This window comes from Amblyomma mixtum, chromosome 1, assembly GCF_055824585.1.
Source record: "Amblyomma mixtum isolate Tamu chromosome 1, ASM5582458v1, whole genome shotgun sequence".
NCBI classification, from domain to species: domain Eukaryota; kingdom Metazoa; phylum Arthropoda; class Arachnida; order Ixodida; family Ixodidae; genus Amblyomma; species Amblyomma mixtum.
Genome location: NC_143012.1, coordinates 240,280,694 through 240,304,610, shown reverse-complemented (window position 1 = coordinate 240,304,610; position 23,917 = coordinate 240,280,694). Strand labels below are relative to the sequence as shown.

The 23,917-nt window shown below is 48.3% G+C and overlaps 1 protein-coding gene across 3 annotated transcripts in view; it reads right to left on the bottom strand.

The window, feature by feature from the left end:
- LOC149371319 (dopamine receptor 1-like) overlaps positions 1–23,917 on the bottom strand; it is a 385,861-nt gene that overhangs the window by 227,370 nt on the left and 134,574 nt on the right. For all 3 annotated transcript variants that reach the window (XM_089565238.1, XM_089565247.1, XM_089565240.1), the window contains exon 2: positions 9,353–9,426. The gene's annotated coding sequence lies outside the window, so the exon portion shown is untranslated. The remainder of the gene's footprint in view (positions 1–9,352; positions 9,427–23,917) is intronic.

Below are 23,917 nucleotides of genomic sequence, written 5' to 3'. Positions count from 1 at the left end.
AGCGAAGGTTGGCATCCACCGCGAAGTTATTGCCGCGAAAGCTCAGAATTCTAGCGGAGTTCGCTAAGTCAACACCGTGGACTTTGAGGCACGCAACAGGGGACGACTGCAGATTAACTTCTACCGCTTGGAGTTTTTCAACTCTCTCAGGATTCTCTATATGCGGTCGTTTTTGCATTTCGCTTTCATCGAAATGCGGCCATTCTGTCTAGTATCAAATCCCCCCCCCCCCCCCCCCCACACACACACACACACACACACATCGTGTTCTCTGCACAAGTGCGTTTTATTGACTCACTGATATCGTGGAGAGAATTATTAGACGCCCCGTGGCGCGAAAATGCATCGTCGGTCGCAAAATTCGCACTCCAGCTGGAGGGATGTGACATTACCAGAGCGGAGTCTATAATTGGCTGGAGAGAAGTGACGTCACCAAATCGTCAGTTACGCCACTTCGGGTAAAGGCAGCAGCAACTGTTGTGCTATCGCATTGCCAACACATAAAATAATTGAATTTTCTTTACATCAAGCGCACGCTCTACTAAGTAATCGCCAGTATTGGCTAAGTGCTTAAGAGGCGCACTTGGCAACGACGACCAGCACGGCGGGTGCAGCGGCAGTTGAGGATGCCACTTAATAGTGCGGCTCGCCTTGAAGTCGGCTTTTGCGTAACCTCAGAAAACAGTTCAGAGCATTTTTCCGAACACGACCAATTCGTAATACGCGCACGCAACCCCGCCGTTTGTGTAACACTATGTGTCATGATTGTTTTTAACGAACGAAATTAAATTTTAAGCGCAATGCTGGAATGCTTCTATTTGACCTTTTCAGCTTCTCCTAGACGTCTTTAAAACCACAATCATACGTCGTCTGCTTTAAATGCAGGCGCGACCTGAAAGCTAGAAACAAACCACGCTCGAAAACGCACACGCCCCACCACGCGCGGAAGCAGGCACAAAAAAAAGAGACGAAAGGAGCGTACTTTTTTGTGATGCTTGTCGGGTTCCAATATTCATGCCAATATTTAATTTAGTAATCAATTTAGGCCAAAGTCGTTGCTTTAAGTCCAAGCTGGGTTATAGCTAGACTCAAGCGCCGCAGGTTTTGCTGCCCTGCGGTGCCTAAGCCGTGGAGTTTGGTACGGCGAAGTGTAGAATTAAGAGGCAGCTTTTTGCTTACTATGTGCAAAACGAAAAGAGGAAAAAAATAACGCTAATAAATGTTCCAGATGAGGTTCAGAAGACTTAAAATATGTCTTGAGGCTTGGATTAGAGGCAGTAAGGTGGAGTCTCGAGATGGACCCTTGAAGGCGTGTGCAGCATGGGAGCAACAGCCAAGTTTTCCTTAGAATAGAGGTTGTATCGCACAAGAACGTTGTGCGAAGGAAACTGCGGTAACTGAATGGCACTCGGCCAAGCCAAATATGCAGGTTAGCCATCAGACACCCGAAAGCGCGGGTGGCCAGAGCGGTTCAGTATACCGTGGTTTGAAAGCTTGCAATTTGCACGTAAGGACTGGACATTCGGCTGTTAAAGACACGTATTGATTCCGGCCTACCACATCCTTGCGAAAATAGCAAGTTGGTTTCGTGGGCACTACGGGTTGTTGTGCGCGGGGAAAAGAAATAACCTTCTGATTTTCTATTTCTCTATTAATTTACTTTTTTTTGTTAGGCATCTTTGACATGCATGTGAGTGGAAAAGTTTCCGTTCTCTTTTCCCCATATATACGTTTTTCTCCTATTATAACACCCTGAGCTGATATTTTAAAATTTAAGCAATGACAACAAAAATAGCACGGCTGACCCCGAAAGCTGTCAGCAAATAGTATAAAATTCCAAACTGCCTTTCACTCCGGACAAAATGCGCTCGCAGTGAACGTTATTAGACGGTGCGCGAGCCTACGCCGACAGCCATTTCGGTCACGGCCTCCGAATCGCTGCCTGCACCGAGGTTCGGCACTAAAAACCGCGCAAGGGAGCAACCAGGAACACCGCTGTCACACACACACAAAAAAACAACAGAAAGCATCAGCGAGTGCGTCCTTGTTTGCAGGTTCACTTTCTTGCACGTTTCCCTACCTGCAGGTTACTTTGCTTGCAGGTTGCTTTCTTTCGAGTTTCCTCTCTCGGAGGTTTGCTTCCAGCGAGTTTCGGGGCGCTTAAAAACAACAAGGCTGGAGGGAGCAACGCTCAAGGTTGCGCCTGCCTGTCGCGGGGTCGCGGGTGGCTCTCCCGCTACAAGGGAATCATTAAAATCGATGAACGCTTTTTCCGGGGCCCGCGTGGTTATCGGCAGAGCAGCACGTCGTGCGCTGAGCTCTGCCTGTGCCGCTGACCCGCTTTCTTTCTCGTCGTAGCCGCAGGCTGACGTGGATGCGCGTTGCGGGAGTCTCTATAATGCGGTGTGTTTGCACGGAGAGACGGATCGAAGCCCCCTTGAGCGCGCGTGACCAGGTGAACCTGGGGCCAACAAAGTATCAATCGTTCGAGCTATACGCGGCCGCTTGCTGGGGACGAAGGAAGGGGAACAGTTTGGTACGGCTCGTCGAGCGGCCTAATGAGTCGTGGGAGAAACAGCTTCACGCTCTGACTGACATCCCTTTTGGGAGGTTAAGCGGAAAGCTATAAATATAGCAGCCTATAGTAACAACGAGGAAGGGATGAGATAGTAGGTAATAGAACGAACGACAGGGACTGCTCAGGGCCTGGCGTTAAGGCACACCTTACCACAAGGCCTTAGCCTTGGAAGCGTAGCACTGCAAAGCGAGTGTGTCAAAACGTCTTGTTTTCCTTCATTTTTGTTACGGGCGAGGAAGACTGTCTTCTATTATATAAATGATATACGTAGGATACGAGGTGTGGAGTGCGAACGAATTGGGTGGTGGTGAAAAACATTTATCAAGCGTTAAATAATTACAGAGAGGTGATTGGGGTACGGCCCTATTGGCCCCTTTCCCTCACAGTGCTAGGTGGAGCACCATTCACGGGTCAGGTGCGTGACAATATTAAATAAAAGTGGCATATAATGTCTCCCTTATTTTCAAACAAGGAACATTCTAAAGTACATTGCAAAACAACATTGGAACAAGTGACATTGCAAAAAAAAGCTTTAATTTTGCTTTTTTATTGATCATCTCAGAAGAAATGTGTAGCAAAATTAAACATCAATGAAAGATAGAGGGAGCCCGGACCAGCAGTGCTTTGCCGCTTGAAGCCAAAGAACCGGACGTGTCCAGTCTCAGTCTTCCCAGACCTTTTCCCGTTCTAGAGCGTTAAACAGTGAGGCAGTAGTAGTCAGCAAGGCAGAATTACTGGCTTGTTCGGAAAAGAGTTGGGTCTGAAGAGCGCTAGGATGGCCTGTACTGCACAGCTCCTAGACATCTGGATCCCACCAGGTGGCTAGTGTGTCACTGTACCGATCAATAACAAGCACAAGCACGTGCGAGGTTCTTCAAAAAATAGGGGCTCGCCAGCATAGCATAAGCATGCCCGCGCCTACACATGAAGTAAGAGCATGCACAAAAACAATATGATAGCGTAGCTTATAGATAGATATATGATATCACGAAGCGATAGCTTTCTCCACCTCACGTCAGAGGCGAGCAGATTCTTCGCCTATGGTTTCGAGACACGTCCAATGTTGGTGCCTTTCCAATGTTATTTTTGTTCGCATAAATCCCTCCATCCATCTGCCGCCATCCATCTCGAGCCAGCGCGTGTCTACCGACAGGTGAGCTACGCAGGTGTCTGCTCGGCGCGCCAACTTCGAAACAGATTGCGCTCTGTCGAGACGGGACGAGTTCGGGGAATACCGGAGAGGAGCTGAACAAACGTCGATAGCGGAGCTAAGTGAGAGGAGAGCTTTGCACTCAATGCGGCGTCGGCAAGAGAAGGTGCAAGCCATCGGGTGGCCTGCGCTCCTCTAAGATCATAAGCAACCCCAGAGAAGTAGGTAAGGCGCACTGCCGCATAGGTTTTGCGATCGCAGCTGCCCATCGGCACTACGGAGCAAACATTTTTTCCAGGAATCCGCTAATGCATACCTGGGGCTACAGCACTTAGCTGCTGCACGCGAGGTCGAGAGTTCGATCCCCATATTGGAGACCTCGAAGCGTGCGAACACTGTACACGCTTGCCACAATTCCATCTGTTTCTCAGCGAAAAGGACAACAACAAAAAACTAACAAATTCATGATATGATCATTATTCTGTGTTATTTTGTTAATATGTTCTGTAGTTCTCGGGCACTGTGATACACAAAACACAGCCCACGCCCCGCTACTTGGATCTTTTTTATGCGGGTATTCGTCGGAGCCTGGCATCGCGGTGCGAATGCGCAGTTCGGGCTTCTCGGTAGCGCGCATGCGCAGATGGATTCTCGCAGGATCCAAACGAGGAACGCGATATGCTATAACTCTCTATTAGCGATAGCTCTTAAGATGGGGAGTACGCAATGTTAGAAAGTAATTCTTTGAACGCTTCAGTTTAAGTTTCAGTTCGCGAAGCTGCAGTTCACGTTTACTTCAAAGATTCGGAGGCCGACCAATATAGCCAACTGGCGCTTAAAAATAGTTGATGACCTGTTTGCGAATGCACTCAGCTAAAGTTTCGACAAGCCACGCAGCATTTGAAAAAAAGAAATAGCCTTAAGAAGTGTTGCGCTTAATTCGCTTCCACTGCACTGCACCTAAAATTGTAAGACGCAGTACAGCAATACGGCGTATCACGGCTAAGGTTTCAAGCCAGCCGTGGTTCTTGCGCCTTTGGAAGCTGCAGTCTGGCACTAGCAAACAAATGCGTCACCCAGTGTGTTCAACTCTCAACGTCTCCGACAGTCGCCGGTGAATGGATTTTACGTTTACGTGGGAAGGACACGAACACACAAAAAGAGAAGCCTTCTTCTCACGGAAACTAATATTTCTACTCTCAAAACTGATTTCTTGAGGAAAGGAAATGGCGCAAGAAATGTCTCACATCTCGACGGACACCTCAACCGCGCCGTAAGTGAAGGGATTAAGGAGGGAGTAAGAGAGGACAAGGAGAAAGAGGTGCCGTTGTGGAGGGCTCGGGAATGATTTCGGTCACCTGGTGTTCTTTAACGTGCACCGACATCCCACAGCACACGTGCGCCTTTTGCGTTTCGCCTCCATCTAAACGCGGCCGCCGTGACCGGGTATCGGGGTAGCAGACTCATGGCTTTTGTCGAGCCGATAGAGACATAATTGAATGTCCACTGCTAATAGAACAGTGGCGAAAAAGCGTTCGGTGTAGAGACACAAATGGTTAGGAATGACGACGTAAGGCAATTGCATCGCCGGAAAGCTTCAAACATCACTAGATACTGTGGTCAACCTCGGTTGTTGATAGAACCAATCGAAAATCGGGCATCGACAATGAAGAGCAGAACCTGGGTTGCGAGCACACGGATAACGAATTGTACTGACCTCTGTAATTTTTAATTTAGCTACTGAGATGCACTACCAGCGTCATATGAAACGCGAACACTACCTTTGAAATACGAACTGAAAGTCAGATCATGTTAAGAAGGGAAAACTCATTAAGAGCGGAAATTAATTTTGCGTCGAAAGGGCGAAGACTGTACTTTAGGAGTTTTAATCAATCGCACGTGTATTTTCTCTCCAGCAGCTAATATAATGGTGTTTTCGTGTCGGAATTTCAGCTTACTTGCTCGGGGCTCATTTGACGCTGATGGCACCTCCAACTGATAAGCACTCCAAAATGCGTGCTGGTGGAAAACGACTTACTCGGTTGTCTGAATCATTAGAATCACAGCTTCAGCAATAAAAACACAATCTCAATTCACACTCCAAACTTCACAAAGGCTTCCTAAGAATGCAGTTGATGCGAAAAAAAGAGAAAAAACTGGCGCTATCGCAGGAACAATGCGGCAACGTGTCAACAGCCAGAGGCGCGCGCCCAGCAATTAAAAACTGCACGGCAGTTGCGCACTCCCTGTAATGGACACTCATTTAAACAATCGCCCACGCCCGGAGCGAGTCACGGTCTCAAGCTTTCAAGACGGTACTCTCGCTATAGTTCTTGGGCTTTCCTGCTTTTCGCGCAAATCGTGACTCTCGAGGGAAAAGGCTCAGTCCAGCCGCGGGCCGCTTCTTTTTCTTATAAACACTTCCAGATGCTTCCAGTACATCCGGCACGGCGTGCGCAGTCGGCTCAAGAGCTTAAGTCCCGGGTCCCCGAGAGGAGAAAGCTAAAGGAAAGCACTTAATGCCGCACTGAGCTTTTCATTCTCAAACGGCAAGTATAAAAATGGAACGCAACATTTGCTGGAAAGCAAAGCCAGATAAGGTGCAGGAAACATTCATGGAGCACGCTGTTGTTGTTGTTGTTGTTTTTTTACTTGCTGAACTTGTCTGCGAGGGGAAACAGTTGCGGAATACTGCGCCTCATGGCTGCACTTGAGTCGGCACTTAAAATCTAGTCCTTGAGAACTGCGTTCTTATCCACCCCCACCACCATCCTTTCTACTTTTTATCCGCAATACAAGGAAGATAGCCTGCATTTATTTTGAAGAAAGAAAAACTAGAACAAGAGATTCTTTGTCGGGGCGCGTCGCTCTTCAAGTTGCTTTTGTCTTGAGTCGCCATCTCCTTTGTCTCACATTTGCGAGATGAGCTCGCGAACGAGGCTTCTACGATTGGCGCGATGCATAAGTATAGCGCAGTTCTGCTGATGCCTGGGAGCAATTAAACTGTAGCAATTGGGTTCACCAGACCGAACAGGCGCACGCCACAGAATCGGAGCTCTTGAGAAAAACTGGCAAAACCGCCCTTTACGAAAGCTGGAAACGAAAAGAATGCACATACGAAGGGTTGCGCCAAAGCAACACTTCTTTTGTTCGTGCTCTTCTAGCACTGAGAGTTTAGTACCGTAGTCGGTTAGCTTCATTGTACCCAAGTGTTCGAAACTTCGGAGACTGCGTAGCTTTGTAAGCTTTGTCAAAGCCTACTGGAAACTGTTTATAGCGTTTCAGAGGCAGTATAAGCAGCTTATGTTACTGCCTCGGGCGACGAGGACTTCAGTCGGAATTCAAAATTTGGATCCATTAGGCTGCAGTTTCTTCATACGTAAATCCTTCGGAGTTTAGAGACTGGCAGAGTTATAGAGCTCCAGTTAGGTTAGATTAGCTCTGAGGAGTATATCGAATAACTGAAAGCTGCAAGGCCTTTAAAGTAGGTCTTGCATTCTAATGAGCCTCTATAATTGAGCTACCCGGATGTTTCTTAACCCACTATTCTCCCGGTGATATATCAGCTTACGCTGAGGTGATCTGAGCTCGTAAATTTTTCTTCAATAATTACTATTTCAAACCACTATTTCCTGCTCTGAACCGACATTATTTTTCTCGCTTTTTGCAGAATTTTCCGATCCAAACTTGCTCTCTCGGCGTGCCTTAGAATCGCATTCTGTGTTTATCCCGTTCTATACCTACTTAAAATAGTTTGTATAGCAAGCGACGTGTGGTCATGTTATGTATTCGTGCTAATTTTTGGCAGAGCGCAATTATACATTCTTCAGGAATATTTTCTTAGCCTAACTCTCAGCACGCTATGCGGAAATGTGCCTGTCGCGGCTTTCGGCTCAGTCTCCTTCATTAGTTGTCGAATTAACAGTGACATTGAATACCTAATAACATTTCGCTGTCTCACTGGTAAACTTAATTAATTAGCAGGAAAGATAAATATGGGAATGATTTTTTGTTGTTTCCGAAGTGAGTGACTAACTGATTTACGGACTAATCTAAATGACTGAATGAATAATATATCCACTGACTGGATAGCCGGCTGATATAGAGGTGGACCCACTGACTCAATTATACCTCGTAGCTGCATATGAAGTTGGTGTTCAAAAACAAATGAACATGCTTAAATGAGGAGGATTGAACAAACACGGACACTTGCGGTAGCTGTTCCCTTGAGCGTGCAGATTTGGATGAGAGGTATAGGAGCCAGGGGGGGAGTCGTTGTTATTGTTGTGGTTGGCTTCTGGTGCAGTGCCATATAAGCAATAAGGAAGTGCAACGTTGCCGTCTACCATCCATATTTCTTCAGTTCATTTCTTCATTCGCACGCGTTGTTTAAGTCCGAGGCTGTATCTCCGTTGTTTAGCTATTTTGTAAGGCAGGCTTACTGGTTCGGTTGGCGTTTTCTTTATATCTCATTAAGAGACTTTTACTTTCGGCCTTCTGTTGTTTTCTTTCTTTTTGCATATGATGCTGCCCTTCTCAGAATTTCAAACAAAATCAGTTTATTTCAGCGCGTAAGTAGAAATTAGCAAAACCATGCGGAGGGTGATGCCTCGTAGCCAGGGTGTAAATTGTGCATTTCGCTGCCACGGTGCAATCACACCGTATTCAATGGTTGTTGGGTACCAATACTCTACAAGAAAAAGGGTTTCAACAAGGACAAGAACTGCGGAACGAGCGTGTTCGCCTGCACTATTATTTGCGAACCGTCCAAAGAAGGCGCGGAAAGCAAGGGTTTCATGAAATAAGAAGCTTTTAGGTTATTGATCATTTTGGGTTGATACGCCTTTGCCGAACCGCTGCTGTGCCAGTGATTATTGCTATGGTTACATGAATTTTGAAACATGGCTCAGCGTCATGAGGTCAGCTTAGTCAATTTCATTGATTAACTAGCGCTTTTTCACGCTACTGCCTGCAAATGTAACAAGACTGATGCCTTCAGTAACGGTGTGCAGCAGGCATTGGCAAGTGCGGGTGGTAATGTGCGCTGAAGAACTACGAGGTTGCGGAATAAAACGTAATAGACATTGCCACTCTGCAGGCGGAGGAAAAGAGAAGTCACTATAATTCCGCTGTTTTTTGGGGGGCTAACACACAGTGATGGTAGTACCACGTAAAGGAGTGAGTACGCGAAGCTACAGGCGGTATTCACCACAGTCAAGCGACACGTCCTACTTCAGAGGTCAACAGTCCATTGAATGTCAAATTTTCTGCGTGAACTGTAAACCAGAGACTGACGAAGGATTTCCTATTATGAATCCCAGAAAGCTCAGCCGTCTCTCAGCTTCGGAACTATTCCAAGCGACTCAGATATTTCAGACGAATCTTGACATGCAAAATCCAAACACCTGTCTACAATATAAATTAATTATATAGAGCACAAGTATTGTGGAAATATAGAATGTTTATACGCGTATACAATCTTGACCCAGGTCAAAGAAGGCCCTGCAGGCCATTCCCGCGTTTTAGCTTCTGGGCCTCAACGGGACGGGAAAATACGCGTCAATGCAAGATGACTTAAGCAAGGCGCGGAAAATCGAATAATTGGTCGAGACTGCGACGCTTACCAAATTCGCGGCCGTACAACGTCAGAACTTGGCCACCTCCGTTACTGCCATGCGGCTTGACACCGTGCGTTCACCTGCAAAGGAAAACAAATACAGAACATGTGATGTAGCAACTCGTCGTTACTGCATCAGGATAGATCAAACAAAAACTTACAATCGTATGTAGTGTACGGCCACGCTTTCTCTGCTTCCTCTATCATTTCACGGGACTGTCCTTTATCAGGCTTCTATTCAGCTCTGTTCTCAAACGGCCCGCGTCTTGACCGTAGCCCGTGACGGAGCAGCATAATTAGCTAACTGAAGCGTAAAGAAGGGGCCTTGTTCGGCGACAATGCGAAGGCCGCGGACTAGATAACATAGTCACTTCGAAAGGGCGGAACAGATAGGCGGCCTTTTTCAGGTCCTTTCGTCACCAAGGCTTTCGCAACGAAGGGAAATAGGGACGGCTCCAATGAACCGCGAATTAATGTGACCCTCGTATTCCGCGTTGCATCACACGGCTTTGGTGCAACCGACTGAGCCTGGTTTTGTAGAAGGGGCAATAATACATCATTATTGATCCCACAATGCTGTGTATGTCACCGTAATGCTTTTCTGTTCCTGAAAAAGGATGTCAAGGATGTGAGCTTTATCAGCATTATTTAGGACGGCGAGCGGGATCCTTTTATCTCCCGTGAAAAACAGAAGGCTTTCGTGAAACTTCTGCGAGCAGCACGCGAAAGTAGGTATTTTTGCTCAAAGGCAACGCCAATAGAAGGAGAGAAAACAACTGCTGATAGCTGTACACACGTTCGAAAGCGTTTTAGTGCGTTTTAAGTATGCACCTGGTCTAAGCTGAAATTAAAGTCCTCAACAGCAGTAACCTTTAAAGGCAAGATGATGTGCTGGCTTTTTCTGCGAAAACCAACCGGATTTGGGATGGTGTAATGAAGACCAGTGGATAACACATAATCGAGATGAACAACCTCAAAAGACAGGGGACAGGGGCAGTAGACTTCAACGTGTGGATGTTTTTTTTTGTTTTTAAAGGCTGATTCCACCGCGTACGTATTGATTCAGTAAGCTATCTCTGTAGTAAACATTTAGCCTCGGAAACATGCAAGATAGGAGGCGCTCCCGAAGTGCTTAAAATTTTAGGACACTAACTAGACGGCTGCATGTGAAACTGGGGCTACGTTCGTCCAAAAAGGTAAACTTTCGTGTCCAAATATCAAGCGAAAAGCACGACGACAGTGCGAGGTTAAGGTTATCAGTATCTGCAGGTAACTGAAGAAATAAGGCGGTATATTTGTCTATGCGTATGTAAAAAGGTGGTATATTTCACTATCCAACATCACTGTACTTTGCATGTTAGGCCAGGCTAGCATTGCCTAAGACATTAAAGAGGGTGTTAGGTATGAACGTTACCAGCTTGAATAAAACGAACTTTTCGGCAAGTTGGTTGCTTTGCTTGGACATAACTGCAACGTGAAAAAAAAAAAGACAACTACATAGGGAAGAAAACACTAAAGACACGGACAAACGCTACAGCGTTTGTCCGTGTCTTGAGTCTTTTTTTTCAATGTGATTGTCTTTTTTTTCGCTCTGGAGTTATGTCTAAGATCCCAGCTTGAAACATGCCCACTAAGGTAGAGACGCACATAGTAGTAACAGTCGTTAAAGTATAAAGGGCATGAACAAAGATTATAAAGCATTCTCTACCATTTCATTCGCACCATTTCGTTCGGTGTAATCGCGAATCCATTAAGCATGCGAATGCCGCGAACAGAATTCAACCAATAAAACACGAAAAAAAACGAAAAAGAAAATAACCATGTAGAGGGTCGCTGAAAGCAAATACGCTTCGCTTAACGCCTTCACGGTAGAGATAAAGATGAAAACGTACAGCGACACGTACAGCAAAAAATAAATAAAAATAAATAAACAAATATCGCCGAGGTTGATGTCCTAAAATGAAGACACCAAGCAAACGAAACAAAACAGCAAAAAGAAAAAAGGCAGTCCCCAAACAATCCTCTCGACAGGAACATCCTGTATCACTCAGCCCTCTCGGTCTCGGCGAATGCCATAGCACGTCCCGAAGATAACAGCACCGTTCGCAGCTCGAGACACCACGGCGTGATGGGTATGATGGACGAGGGTCTCTCGCCTACAAGTCCTTTGGGAGATAGAAGAGAGAGAGAGAGAGAAAAAAAAACACGGGCTACGGCGCGAGGTTCAGAAAACACAGGGCGGCTTCGACGAAGCCACGGTGCTTTTTGGGCAAGGACGTGTGCATTAGGCATGCACGAGATCGGAATTCACTTACTCCTTCCCCCGAGGGGTATTCAGTTTGCGCCCGTTGTTTCTTTTGCTTCTCCTTTATTCTACATCTCTCCTTTACAATTTGCGGGCGAGATAACATTCGTGAGAAGGCCCTCGTAGTTCTCTTTACACAGGCTCGCGGCCGTGCATTAGTTTGATGAAAGATGTGGCAATAGCGACGTCGCGCTGCCCTTCTTCACAGCCTGAGCGGCTCTAAGGGCGGCTTTGCCTGCGGCTAGCGCGCTCGGTGGAAAAAGCACGCGGCAGAAAAAAAGAAAAAGAAGGTAGGAATTGGAATAAAGACGTGGCAAGGACCGAGAACAGAAAATGTGGGGTACAGCCTAAGTGGATCTGTCGTGCGCGTTTTTGTGTAGCCTTCAGCCGGATGACTGGGGCTTTTGAAGAACCGCCAACAGAAGACCAGCGTATTTGTAAAAAGACAGTGTTGTGCTCGGGGTTAGAGGTAAGGCCGTGTGTCTTGTCTCCTGGGTCCTGTGTGCCTTCCCTTCGCTATGAAAATGTCTTGGTTAGGGGAGAGTGCGTCAGCTTGAGCGTTCGGATAGGATTGTGATTACGAGCGAGAACTGCTTTAATAGAGTTTTGGTACAGCTGTACCATGTGTAATAAGGGTGTAATTACCCATTGGCATCCACCCAAGTTACTGATCAATTCGCTCTCACCCTACCATAAGCTTGCCATCCCGGTTAACTCTGTTGGTAGAGCGATTGCTCCGGTGAAGCGGTAGTCGCGGTTCTGAGCCCCGGACCGAAAAGAATTCTCCTTTAACTGCGAAGTTTCTGACAGAGCTGTACAGCTTTCCTTTGTAGTCGTATGGTTGCGCTCGGGTGGATGTCAATGAGTAATTACTCCCTTATTACAAATCTACTTCACCTTGGGGGATTCCCCTAAACATCTGACTAACTCTACTATGTATCCGTCACCGCTATATCTCAATGCACTAGATGCACGCGGTCAGTGAGCGCATGCTTTAAGGCAGTGCTGCCGCACAACCAATACTGTTATCGAGTCTGCAAGGAACTGCTTGTGCGCATGCTGCACGCCTGCACCTGGCTTCTGACGGTAGAAGTAATGGTAGGCGTAGATGGTAACAGTATTCGAAGACTCTCGTTATTCGTGCACTTTGCTTGTCTATTCTGTTCGGATCAAGCCTCGCAGCGATGCTCCTCGGTATCAGGATTCGTTAACAGTCATAGTACCTGAAATCTTGCGTGGCTTCTGATAATATCCGACGGCTCCGTCACTCCCTACACTCCCGCTGTCGCCTTAATTCTCGCACCATGGACATGCATCTATTATTTAAATCACCCTGTTACAGTGTAACCATGCTGTGCTGTTTCCTTTTCTAAAGTGTACTTTGCCACCAGTCCGCCAGTACGTAAAGGGGGACAGAGACCACTCAAGCTGCAGACAAGCAGCTTTCACCTCGCCGCCTTTATTTGCTTGTAAAGGGGCCAGTAAATGAAATAAATTGATATAGCGAGTACGCGTAAGCCTAATAGCATAACGTCGTCAGAAGCCGTCTCACCGCACTTCGCAGAGCACAACACGTTGATAGCTGGCAGGATAAGTCACTGTGAAATTAATTAATACTCACTCATTACCACGGTTGCGTTGATTTCCTTAGTGATTATGCTGTCTGAATGCCTCAGGATACTGACTTAGCACCGTTCCTGCTAGCCGTGTTGCGTGTCGAGAGGCGTAGTAGCGTCAGCGCGGCCTGTTTAGACTAAGCTCAATTTGCAATGATTGCATGACGGTACCGCATCTGTCGCTGCCCTGTGCAAAACTGGAGGGGGAAAAACTCAGGAGGTACAATCATGTGACAGTGAACCTCCTTTGTTTCATTTCCTCCTTGCATACGCTACTCGTGATAGCGTAACTGCCCACAATTTTTTTTTTAATGGCGATTCATTCGCGCTTGTTTCATTACTTCCTTCTTTCTTGTTTTGCTGTGTTGGTTGGTTCAGTCGTTTGTGCGTTTTTTCGTTCATTCTTGCACACGGTTAGACACCTGTAAGTACTGAAGCGCTGCAGTTTACATGTTAAAACACGCTGGGTACGGTGACTTTCAGGGGGGATACGTCGAGTGAAGTGACTGAGAAGCTGAACAAAACAGAAAACAAATAGATACATTCATAGTAGATCGATCCGTAGGACATTATACGCCAGAAGGAAAAGGTTGAAAGCTCATCTTGTGACTTTAGTACAATTCTTACGTCGTTGGGATTCCAAAGGTACAACATATTAGCGTGGCAATATATTCCAGGGTGCCGATGATGAAGTAGGCTTAATAAGAACCGAGTTCTTCGTCCGCCTGCCTCAACCTCACCACCAGGAAGGCGAGACCGCCTGGGGGTGAAATAATATTTGCCAAATTACTGAGTTACCAACTAATAAAAATTTTACAAGCTAGGAATTAACAGACCAAAGGTGTCCGGGTAGGGCTAAAGCGTGAATAACTGATTTATGCAGAGGTACTACAAGAGTATGGAACAAATGTAGAGAATGTTTGGCTGCGAGAAATCACCAAAAAAAAAAAAGAACTCTGTGGGACTCAAACAAGCTCCCAAGAGCGCACAGAGAGCTGATAACAGCTGACGAGGACATCGGTCAAAGAATGACGTTATCTCATACCGCCATATTACGAGCAAATTTTGTTTGGCTGACCTGGATATCTGTATTAATACTGTTATCGCTGTGCGAACGGACGCAGTGCCACAAGTAGGTGGTGCGCGCCCCTTGCCTCTGTGGAATTCCTTCGCGCGTGATCACCAGGAGGCGACGCGCGGTGTTGCCGGACGCGGACAGCGCGATCCATCAGAGCCACCTGCAACAAAGCGTCGCGGAGACGCCGGGGCGGGCGAGAGCGCCTTCTGGGAGCCTCGGATAATGTCGCGACGTTGTCGACGATGATCGGTTCACCGCTGGCGACTAGAGCACCGCTACCAAGAGATAAAGAGCGAAGAGAGAGAGAGAGAGAAAGCAAGGAAAACACCAACAAGACTAGCTGAGCCACCTCCCCGGAGCCGTACAAATAACCAAGCCGAAAGTGAGGAAAAGAATCAGCAGGCGAACGCTGCTGTGAACAGCAGCTGTTCTGGGATCAGCGTTCGTCAGTCGGGCGTGGTATGGGTTTGAGTGAGGAGCGCGCGGGCTCGTGCCGAAATAAGCGGTACGCGGGAATCGCAGTGAACGATGAGGAGGGCACATCAACGGGACGGCAGGGAAGGTATAAAAAAAAGAAAGAAAAAGACGGGCGAGTGGAATCAAAGAAAGAAGGACGCGACGTTGAGCGAAGAGACGTGCGCAGTGAGGAGGAAAGCGATGGGGATGAAGAGGTGGCAGCAGCACGACAGGAAGGATCCCGGAGCTGTCATCCTTGAGAGGCGAGATGGCCTTCAGCCGTCGTCCGCCTCCATTGCCCGTTTCTGCTGTGTTCGCGCTGCAGAAGGAATAGGATCAAAAGAAGACAAGAGAACTGCTGGAGACGCTGAGTATACAAGACGCCAAACAAGAGGGAGGGAATGATGGAGTTGGGAAGAGTGAAAAAAAAAAAAAGAGTACACCATTGAAAAGTGAGCCGCTTCCTGTTTAGTTTGCGGATTTAAAGTTCTTTCATTTCTCTTTCCGATGGTATGGTTTCTTACCCTCAGGCTATGTCAGAGATTGTTCTGTTATCCTCTATGTTCGCATCTTACCAGGCCCTTCTCTTATTTCGTCATTTGGATCTGTATGCTGACGGTGGTGCGATGCTTGTTCAGCACCCACCGAGAGAGATCAGCAACAGGGATGACTTGGGTGTCATTGAGTGAACGAGAGAGGAAAATGATCATTGAAAAACCGAAGGTGGTGCTTTATAGCCACAGCAACAAGCTGACTATAAAGGAGTGAAAGACTCGATGAGAAAACTGATGCAGCATTATCTCGACATGCAGCATCCACAGATTCCGCCGTGCACTCAACGTCTGCGTCACGTTAATAAAATGATTACGAAATAGCGGGAATACGAAGCGCTCGACTATACACTGCTCATGCGCGTTCTCGACTTAGGTACTTCGCGTACTCTATGGTTTTCATCCAACACGGAACGCAGTAATGGCGCTGGATACATTCTCCACTACCAATCTCTGAACCCTTTATCCCTGTAGATAATGGTGACTTGCAGGACACTGTAGCTTTGTGCGCGCGTTGAAGTTGACAGTATCCTTATAACGATTGGCCAATCCAATGTTCTTCATTTCCTCGCCCCATCTCCTTAACCTCGTGTGTCAGTCCATAGATAAAAAGGTTCTAGACCGTTTTCAGGACCACCTTGAACTCATATCCTTCTTCCCGCACGCACACGTTGGCTTCCGTTCTGAGTTGTCTACGAAGACTTCTTCCTTCTCCTCCAACACACCTTTCGTTCCCTACCCTAACTGCCCCTCACCATATGCCAATCGGGAGCACTGCCTTTTTAGTGCCCAGTAGCTCCCCCCCTTCAATCTACATGGAATACCTACCTGGCGTCGGACCAACCGTACGACCAGCGTTCTCTGGAGCGCCATGCCTAAATTATTTTGAGCGCTTAATATGTCGCTCTTTCATCAAGTCATTCTCTTTCTCCTTTATTTCACCATGCAGCCCTTGATTGGTTCTCTTCCTAGATTTCTCTTGCGTAAGACGTATTCCAATCGTGCACAGCGCTTTATGCGTTAGAGCGACTGAGGTTGCTGCTGATAGCTCCTTTCGCCAAAGTTTCACCTGGCGTCGACGCAGCACTGATTGGAACCTGGCTCACTGGTTCGCAAGAACAACGCGTACTTTCATTTATTCGCCCCGAACATGAGCCAGCAGCGAAACTGTTTTCTCGCCTTTGCGTCTTTATCACCTGTCACCTACAAGACCGCGGTAATCGATCACCTTCCCACACCTACAGTGCTTCCGCTACCAGCGTTGTCAGCCGTGCTTGTCAAGTGTTATCCGCCATGCATAAGCTAACTTGACAGTATGAGTAGATGGATGAATGAGGGAGCACTTCTGAAACCAAAAATAAAAGGAAGGAAGGAATACGCTCAACGCCTGACGCCTTGAGCGAAGCGTCCGATATCGCATTCCTTAGAGAGCCTCTACTGCTGTGGTTGGCTGCGACGCGCTTCATGGGCTCATGAAGGATTCTCGTACTGCAGCACCTAGTCTGCATGTGGACCTAAAAGTCGCATTGAAAAAACTTCGGGTTTGGTTTGTTCATATATGGGTGGGAAAAGTTGAAAGCTGGGCAACGAACTAATTATTGTACCCCGTGCTAAAATATCGAATACAGAAATATCTTTCTTGCAGAGTTCCTTACACCAGCGAAAGGCTCACACAGCAAAAAAAAAAAAAATGGTAAAAGGGGACTAAATACGAATTTCTTTGTCCATTCTTAAACAAAACTTTTTTTTCAAGCACAGAGAGAGTAGTTAGGACCTCTTTATGTCTTCATGGAACCTTTATTACGATCTTCATAGTACGTCAAAGATGAGAATTTATTTGAAGGATGAAATCAGTACGGACACCAAATTTTGGTGCCATGCAAAACACGTAGTATTGTTTCCGGAAATGGAAGCAATACTTCCACCAAGTACCAGTTGCCTTAGGCACGAACGGTATTTGTCCTTAAAGTTTTAAAAGTGGACAGATTAACCGTGCCGAACCTGTTGATATCAACAGCGGTGTAACGTAGATATGTAGCCTTAAAATGTGATTCAGTATGAACGGTCCCGGGAGGCAATGAACGCTGTCACTGACTTCATGAAAAAAGTTCACGACAGTTACAAACTATATATGGAAATCAGGCAATAAGAAGCGATGAATTTCTGTAGACAGCAGATAGCGGTGGCTCCTATGAGCAATTATGCAAACTATGTGCAGCTATACAACTAGTTAGAACAGCAACGGGCAGTACGTCTGAATAACGCTGGGGCTGGTGGCGATTTCAGCAAGTAGTAAGGTTAAAGAGCTTCGACGCCCTGCGAGCTGCTTGTCCGGTATTTTCGGGCAGCGCATCGGGCCTTTGCGCGTGTATTATTTGCGAGTTCTACGACCCTCTAAGTTTGGGAATTGTCTGTAAAGGCTTCAATGCTAACGCACGCATATAAACGTTCAGAACGGTAGGCGCGTTTGGTGTCCGTCGTCCGTCATACCGGCCAGCTACACTCACTCACTCACTCACTCACTCACTCACTCACTCACTCACTCACTCACTCACTCACTCACTCACTCACTCACTCACTCACTCACTCACTCACTCACTCACTCACTCACTCACTCACTCACTCACTCACTCACTCACTCACTCACTCACTCACTCACTCACTCACTCACTCACTCACTCACTCACTCACTCACTCACTCACTCACTCACTCACTCACTCACTCACTCACTCACTCACTCACTCACTCACTCACTCACTCACTCACTCACTCACTCACTCACTCACTCACTCACTCACTCACTCACTCACTCACTCACTCACTCACTCACTCACTCACTCACTCACTCACTCACTCACTCACTCACTCACTCACTCACTCACTCACTCACTCACTCACTCACTCACTCACTAATTCACTCACTCACTCACTCACTCACTCACTCACTCACTCACTCACTCACTCACTCACTCACTCACTCACTCACTCACTCACTCACTCACTCACTCACTCACTCACTCACTCACTCACTCACTCACTCACTCACTCACTCACTCACTCACTCACTCACTCACTCACTCACTCACTCACTCACTCACTCACTCACTCACTCACTCACTCACTCACTCGATCGATCGTTCGATCGATTGCTCTTCAATTTTTTTTATTCCCTAACCCACAAACCCATCCGGTCACTCACGCATTCATTAATTCATTCACTCACTCACTACCACTCTCATGCCCTCAGATCAGTGTTGTAGGCGTTACCGAAAAAAAGTAACTAAATACGTTACTCGTTACGCTAAGAAAAAAAGAACGCGTTAACGCCCTACGTTACCTACAAAAAAAGGTAACGCGTTACCGTTACCGTTACCGAAAAAAAGTATCGCACGTTACTTTGCCGTTACTCCATGGCCATAAATTTTAATCAGTGCGTCTTCGCTGTAACTGTGACCTATAACTCGTCTTCTCTGCAAGGCTTGTTTTCCAACCAAAAGATCTCAAACCCAGACGACACGCTCATATTCTTCAAGCAAATGGAAATTCCGGATGGTCGCACTCTGCTTGCAACAGAGTCTAGGCAGGAAAAGGAGGGAGGCCGTCCTTAGTCACAGTGCTGTGGGGAGTGCGTTGTTCCTTGTTCTGGCTAGGGCAGAACGGGGGGGGGGGGGGGGGGGGGGGGGGGGGGGGGGTATGACTATGACGGGAGAAAGTTGGAGAGCGACCGTGTTGTTCAGCAGAAAATTTTTAGAAAGTTTAGTGTGAGGTAACTTACTACTGCTGGCACAGGAATTAACAAAGACCCATTTCCTTTTTTCCTTTACTTCGGTGCTACAACCGGTCGAGTGCAATCCCCTTTTCTGTGCTGTACCATTGTACTCTTTCGATGGCTCTCTTGGGGCCATCTTGAAGTAAAGTGGCGACATTCTTTTAGTTTACTCAGAAGAGGGAACTTCTTCCACAAAGAATGCAAGAGTGTCGCCTGGGAGCGAGACCTTTTTGCTGGAAAACAAGCTTACGGAGAAACTGACTTACAGATTTCTGCAAATGGTCCATTGGTGGCTCGGCAAGCGTTCACTCTTTAGAGAGTTGTGTGTGTGAGTGGTTTGGGGGTGAAGACAAGTGTGTGAATGCGTGTTGGTGCTTTTTTTTTTAGTTGAGTGCGTCGTCAAGGGCAGGTGTTTTCTGGCATGCATGCGAGCCGGAACAAGAGTCGTCGAGAGCACCCGTAGGTTTTGTTTATTTTCAACATCAGTTTCGGCGTTTTTTTTTTTCTGAAGAAGAGGCGGAGGGTGACAATTGAAGTAAAAAGTAACTAGTAACGTGACACCTCACGTTAATGGAAAATTTTAACGGAAGTACGTTACCCGTTACAGTTCTGAAAAGGTAACAAGCTCGTTACTAAGTTACCGAAGAAAGTAACGCGTTATCGTTAACGCCGTTACCGCCGCCGCGGTGGCTCAGCGGTTATGGTGCTCGACTGCTGACCCAAAAGACGCGGGTTCGATCCCGGCCGCGGCGGCTAGAATTTCTTTGGAGGGGAGGGCGCCACCAGCGCCACCGTGATCGGCTGTGCGCACACCGAGCTCCAGCAAAATCACATCTACGTCCAGGTTCCTGACCTCGGATCGCCACCAACCGTTCTACAGGAGCGCTACTTCATCGCCTGTACGCCTGGTAACCAAAATTCCAAGCGTTCTGCGCCGTTTTTTGGCACATCAGCATCTGGCTGGCCGCCCACGCCGGGCGCGCTAAGCCAAGCCTACATCTGCACCGCCGGGGCAACGCCCCCCGCGCTCGCCAGCATGCTCGCAGCCGGAACGGCGGGGAGCTCGCCTAGCCAGTCAGCAGCCCAGGCGCTGAATCACAAGCACTGTGCTCCCGCGGCGCCCCGGCAAGCCACCGCAGCCACGATCGTCATGAAATTTGCGAACCACCTCAACCTCGGCAACACTTTATTCCCTGTGCTCTGTCGGTCCGTCATGGATTCCGCCCGCCTAACCAAGACTGAACGTGACAATACCTACATCAAACTCCGCACCTCGCAAAACATCCTGGCCATCGATACCCACCGCCCAGCCGCTGCGGACAAGCTGCTCCAACTCAAGCAAGTTTCACTGAACAACATACAGTACGAAGTCACCTCGTACGTAGCTAACGACCCCCTTAACGCCCGTGGTGTTATACACGGCATCACCATGGACTTTACCGAAGACGACTTTGCCGCTAACCTTCGTGTTGACGGCACCCGACTCCTAAGCGCCCGCCGTCTCGGACGTACCAACACACTTCTGCTCACCGTCGAAGGGCCCCGTCTACCACGCTATGCCGTCTTCTACAGCGGAGTGTACCGCGTCTACCCGCAAAAGCCGCACAGCAAACAATGCACGCATTGTCACGCCATAGGACACCGTGCCGACGTCTGTCCTAACAAGCCTAGCCTTGTTCGGTGCTCGATTTGCAGCCAACCGTTTCCTCCTGACCAAGACCCAACGACTATCCCACACGAATGTGAACCACACTGCTGGAACTGCAAGGGCGACCACACACCGTCTCATCCTGAATGCCCCGCAAGGAAAGACGCCGACGCTGCAGTCCTAAAGTGGCACCGCGCCCAACGACGCCATCGCGCCCGCGCCGCCCCTCCACCCCCTAAAGCCGACGCGACCATCTGGCCGCCCCTGCCTACCTCGAACCGCTACGAGGCCCTTCAGCTCTCCTGCAGCAGCAGCAGCAACAGCCCGGGGCACGAGACCGCGCAAAGAAGTCAATCTCGAACCAAGCCCTCTGCCAAGCGGCCACCGTCCACCACTTCTGGTGCGGCAACCAGCACCTCCACCTCCTCTACTAAACCGCAAGCTTCCGTGATGCAGTCACAGACTCCACCAAGTCACCAGGTGAGCGGTCCATCTCCCACATCCATCGCACCCCCTCCCCCGTCCTTCCAAACCCGGTTTTACTCACGCCCCTCCACACCTACTCCACTTTCACCCCTCCCTACCGACAACGCTATTGCTCTCATACAGCAATCCCTTGCTCCCGTCCTATTGGCCTTACAACAACTGACGGCTCGCGTCGAGCAACTAGAGCACCATCTCCTCTCCCTCGCGTCCTCTGCCCCACCCTCTCCCGACGCAGACTCCAATGCTCCCCCTCGAAAGCGCGCAAGCGCCCCTCTAGTGCCTAACCTCGACACAATGGAGGAAGACCGGCATGATGAGTGATATCATGCGACACACATCCCCACCCCAAAACCCTCTAATTATTTGGCAGTGGAACTGCCGCGGTTTTCGTCGCAAGAAAAATGCCCTCTTGCAACACATGCAGATTACTGGCGTTAACCCAGACGTCATCGCACTGCAGGAAACGCACGGTGCCTTTTCTCTGCCAGGTTACGACCATTTTACTCAGCCAAGTATAGTCATGAAGAGAAAAGGACATCAAACGCCCCCTCCTCCGCCGACTTTGACGGTTACATACATACGGCGCACGATACCCACCATTCAGGAAGATACATCCCACCTCAACTCCGGGACGAAAGAGCATGTCCTGACACACTCCACCTATCAGGGTCACCGTATCACGATTTTAAACTGCTACTGGACTCCCTCCGACTCCAAAACCAGCATCCCACCTTTGCATACGGCCCTTCCTGCCTCTAATGTCCCTACTACTTTCGTCCTTCTTGGTGACTTCAACTGCCCACACCCTGCATGGGGATACGACCGTACTTCAGCCTCCGGACGAAAACTCGACCGCTTCGCCAGTATTCATCACCTCACCCTCCTGAATGACACGTTCATGCCTACACGTCTAGGATGTGGAGCACAATCCGACACAAACCCCGACCTCGCATGGATTCGCAGCGATCTCCGCGCTTCTTGGAGTAATACGGGTGACACGATGGGGAGTGATCACTGTATTCTTCAGATAACGCTCACGTCCCAGCGACCCTCCAGACCACCCGGAACACATCTACCTCCCACTATGCTCGTAGACTGGCCAAAGGCTCGGCCGGCCCTCGACTCCTTATCAGTCTCACTCGAGGACCCCGAAAAATGGTGTAGCGCCATTATGGAGACCGTCTCCCAACACACCAAACATATCCACCGATCTCCCGACTATCCATACATTGACACACACCTACTTGGGCTATGGAAACAACGTCGCCGGGCCATAAAAGCTTGGCGCAACTGTAGATCTAGCCACGCATTGAAAAGAAAAGTTGCTGAACTAACGCAAGCAGCCCAAGAATACGCTGACCAACTAGCCACGAACAACTGGCTTCAGCTCTGTGATGACATGGTCGAGAGACTCCACACTCCAAAAGTCTGGCACATTATGCGCACCCTACTTGGACAGGGTAAACCTCGTAACACACTTCAAAAGCTACAGTTGGCCCTCTCCGTCTCACAAGAAGAGCTGGTTGAGCAAATCCGAAATCAATTTTACCCATCCTCTACTTCTCCTGCCAGCTCCCCGTCATACCCTTACACCGAAGAAGAAGCAGACGAACAAGGAATGAATTCCGACTTTACATTCGCCGAACTTCAGGCTGCTCTACGCTCCCTTAAGCGAAACACAGCACCCGGCCCAGATAAAGTTACCTATGGTATACTCCGTAATCTCCCCGATTCAAAACTAGACGAACTTATTCAGATTATTAATACTGTTTGGCGCTCCGGGAAAATTCCCGCTGCATGGAAAGAGGCACACGTAATTATGATTCCGAAACCAGGAAAATCCTCTGCGCTCATCACTAACCTCCGACCTATATCCATGACTTCTTGCCTAGGGAAGCTGATGGAGAAGATGGCCCTTACCCGCCTCGAATGGCACCTGCATACCAATCGCTGTCTTGCTCCCACTATGGTCGGATTCCGCGCCCACGTATGCACACAAGACATTGGACGGCAAATCTATGAGGATTTGTACGCCTTCCCAAGCAGCGCACAGCTTCGAGTTTTGACCGGCGTGGATATCAAAAAGGCTTTTGATAATGTCGCCCACTCCGCAATTCTCACCAACCTGGCAGACACTCGCCCTGGGGTCCGCATGTTCAACTACATCAAAGACTTTCTTACAGACAGGACCCTCCGAATCATTGGCCCCGACGGCACACCTTCCGCCCCCTTTCCCCTCACCGCAGGTACACCACAGGGATCCATTCTTTCACCTATGCTTTTCAACTTGGCAATGAAAGAACTGCCCCGAAAACTCGCTGAAATTCCTGGCCTACGCCACGCTATATATGCGGATGATATCTCTCTCTGGTCTACCACAGGAAACGCCGGGGAACTAGAATCCACTTTGCAGCAAGGCCTCGACGTCGTTCAGGAGCATGCACGCCGCATAGGTATGAGTTGTTCCGCCGAAAAGTCGGAATACATCGTGGTTTCTAACGCTCCTCAAAAAACCGCTTCTTCCTACCGCGAACTCATTCAACTCTCTCTCGCGCAAACCCCTATTCCCCGACGGAGCCACATCAAGATCCTTGGCTTCACTTTTCAACAAGATGGCAAGTGCAACGTGTGGCTTAGCCAACTCCTGCAACAACTGAACCAA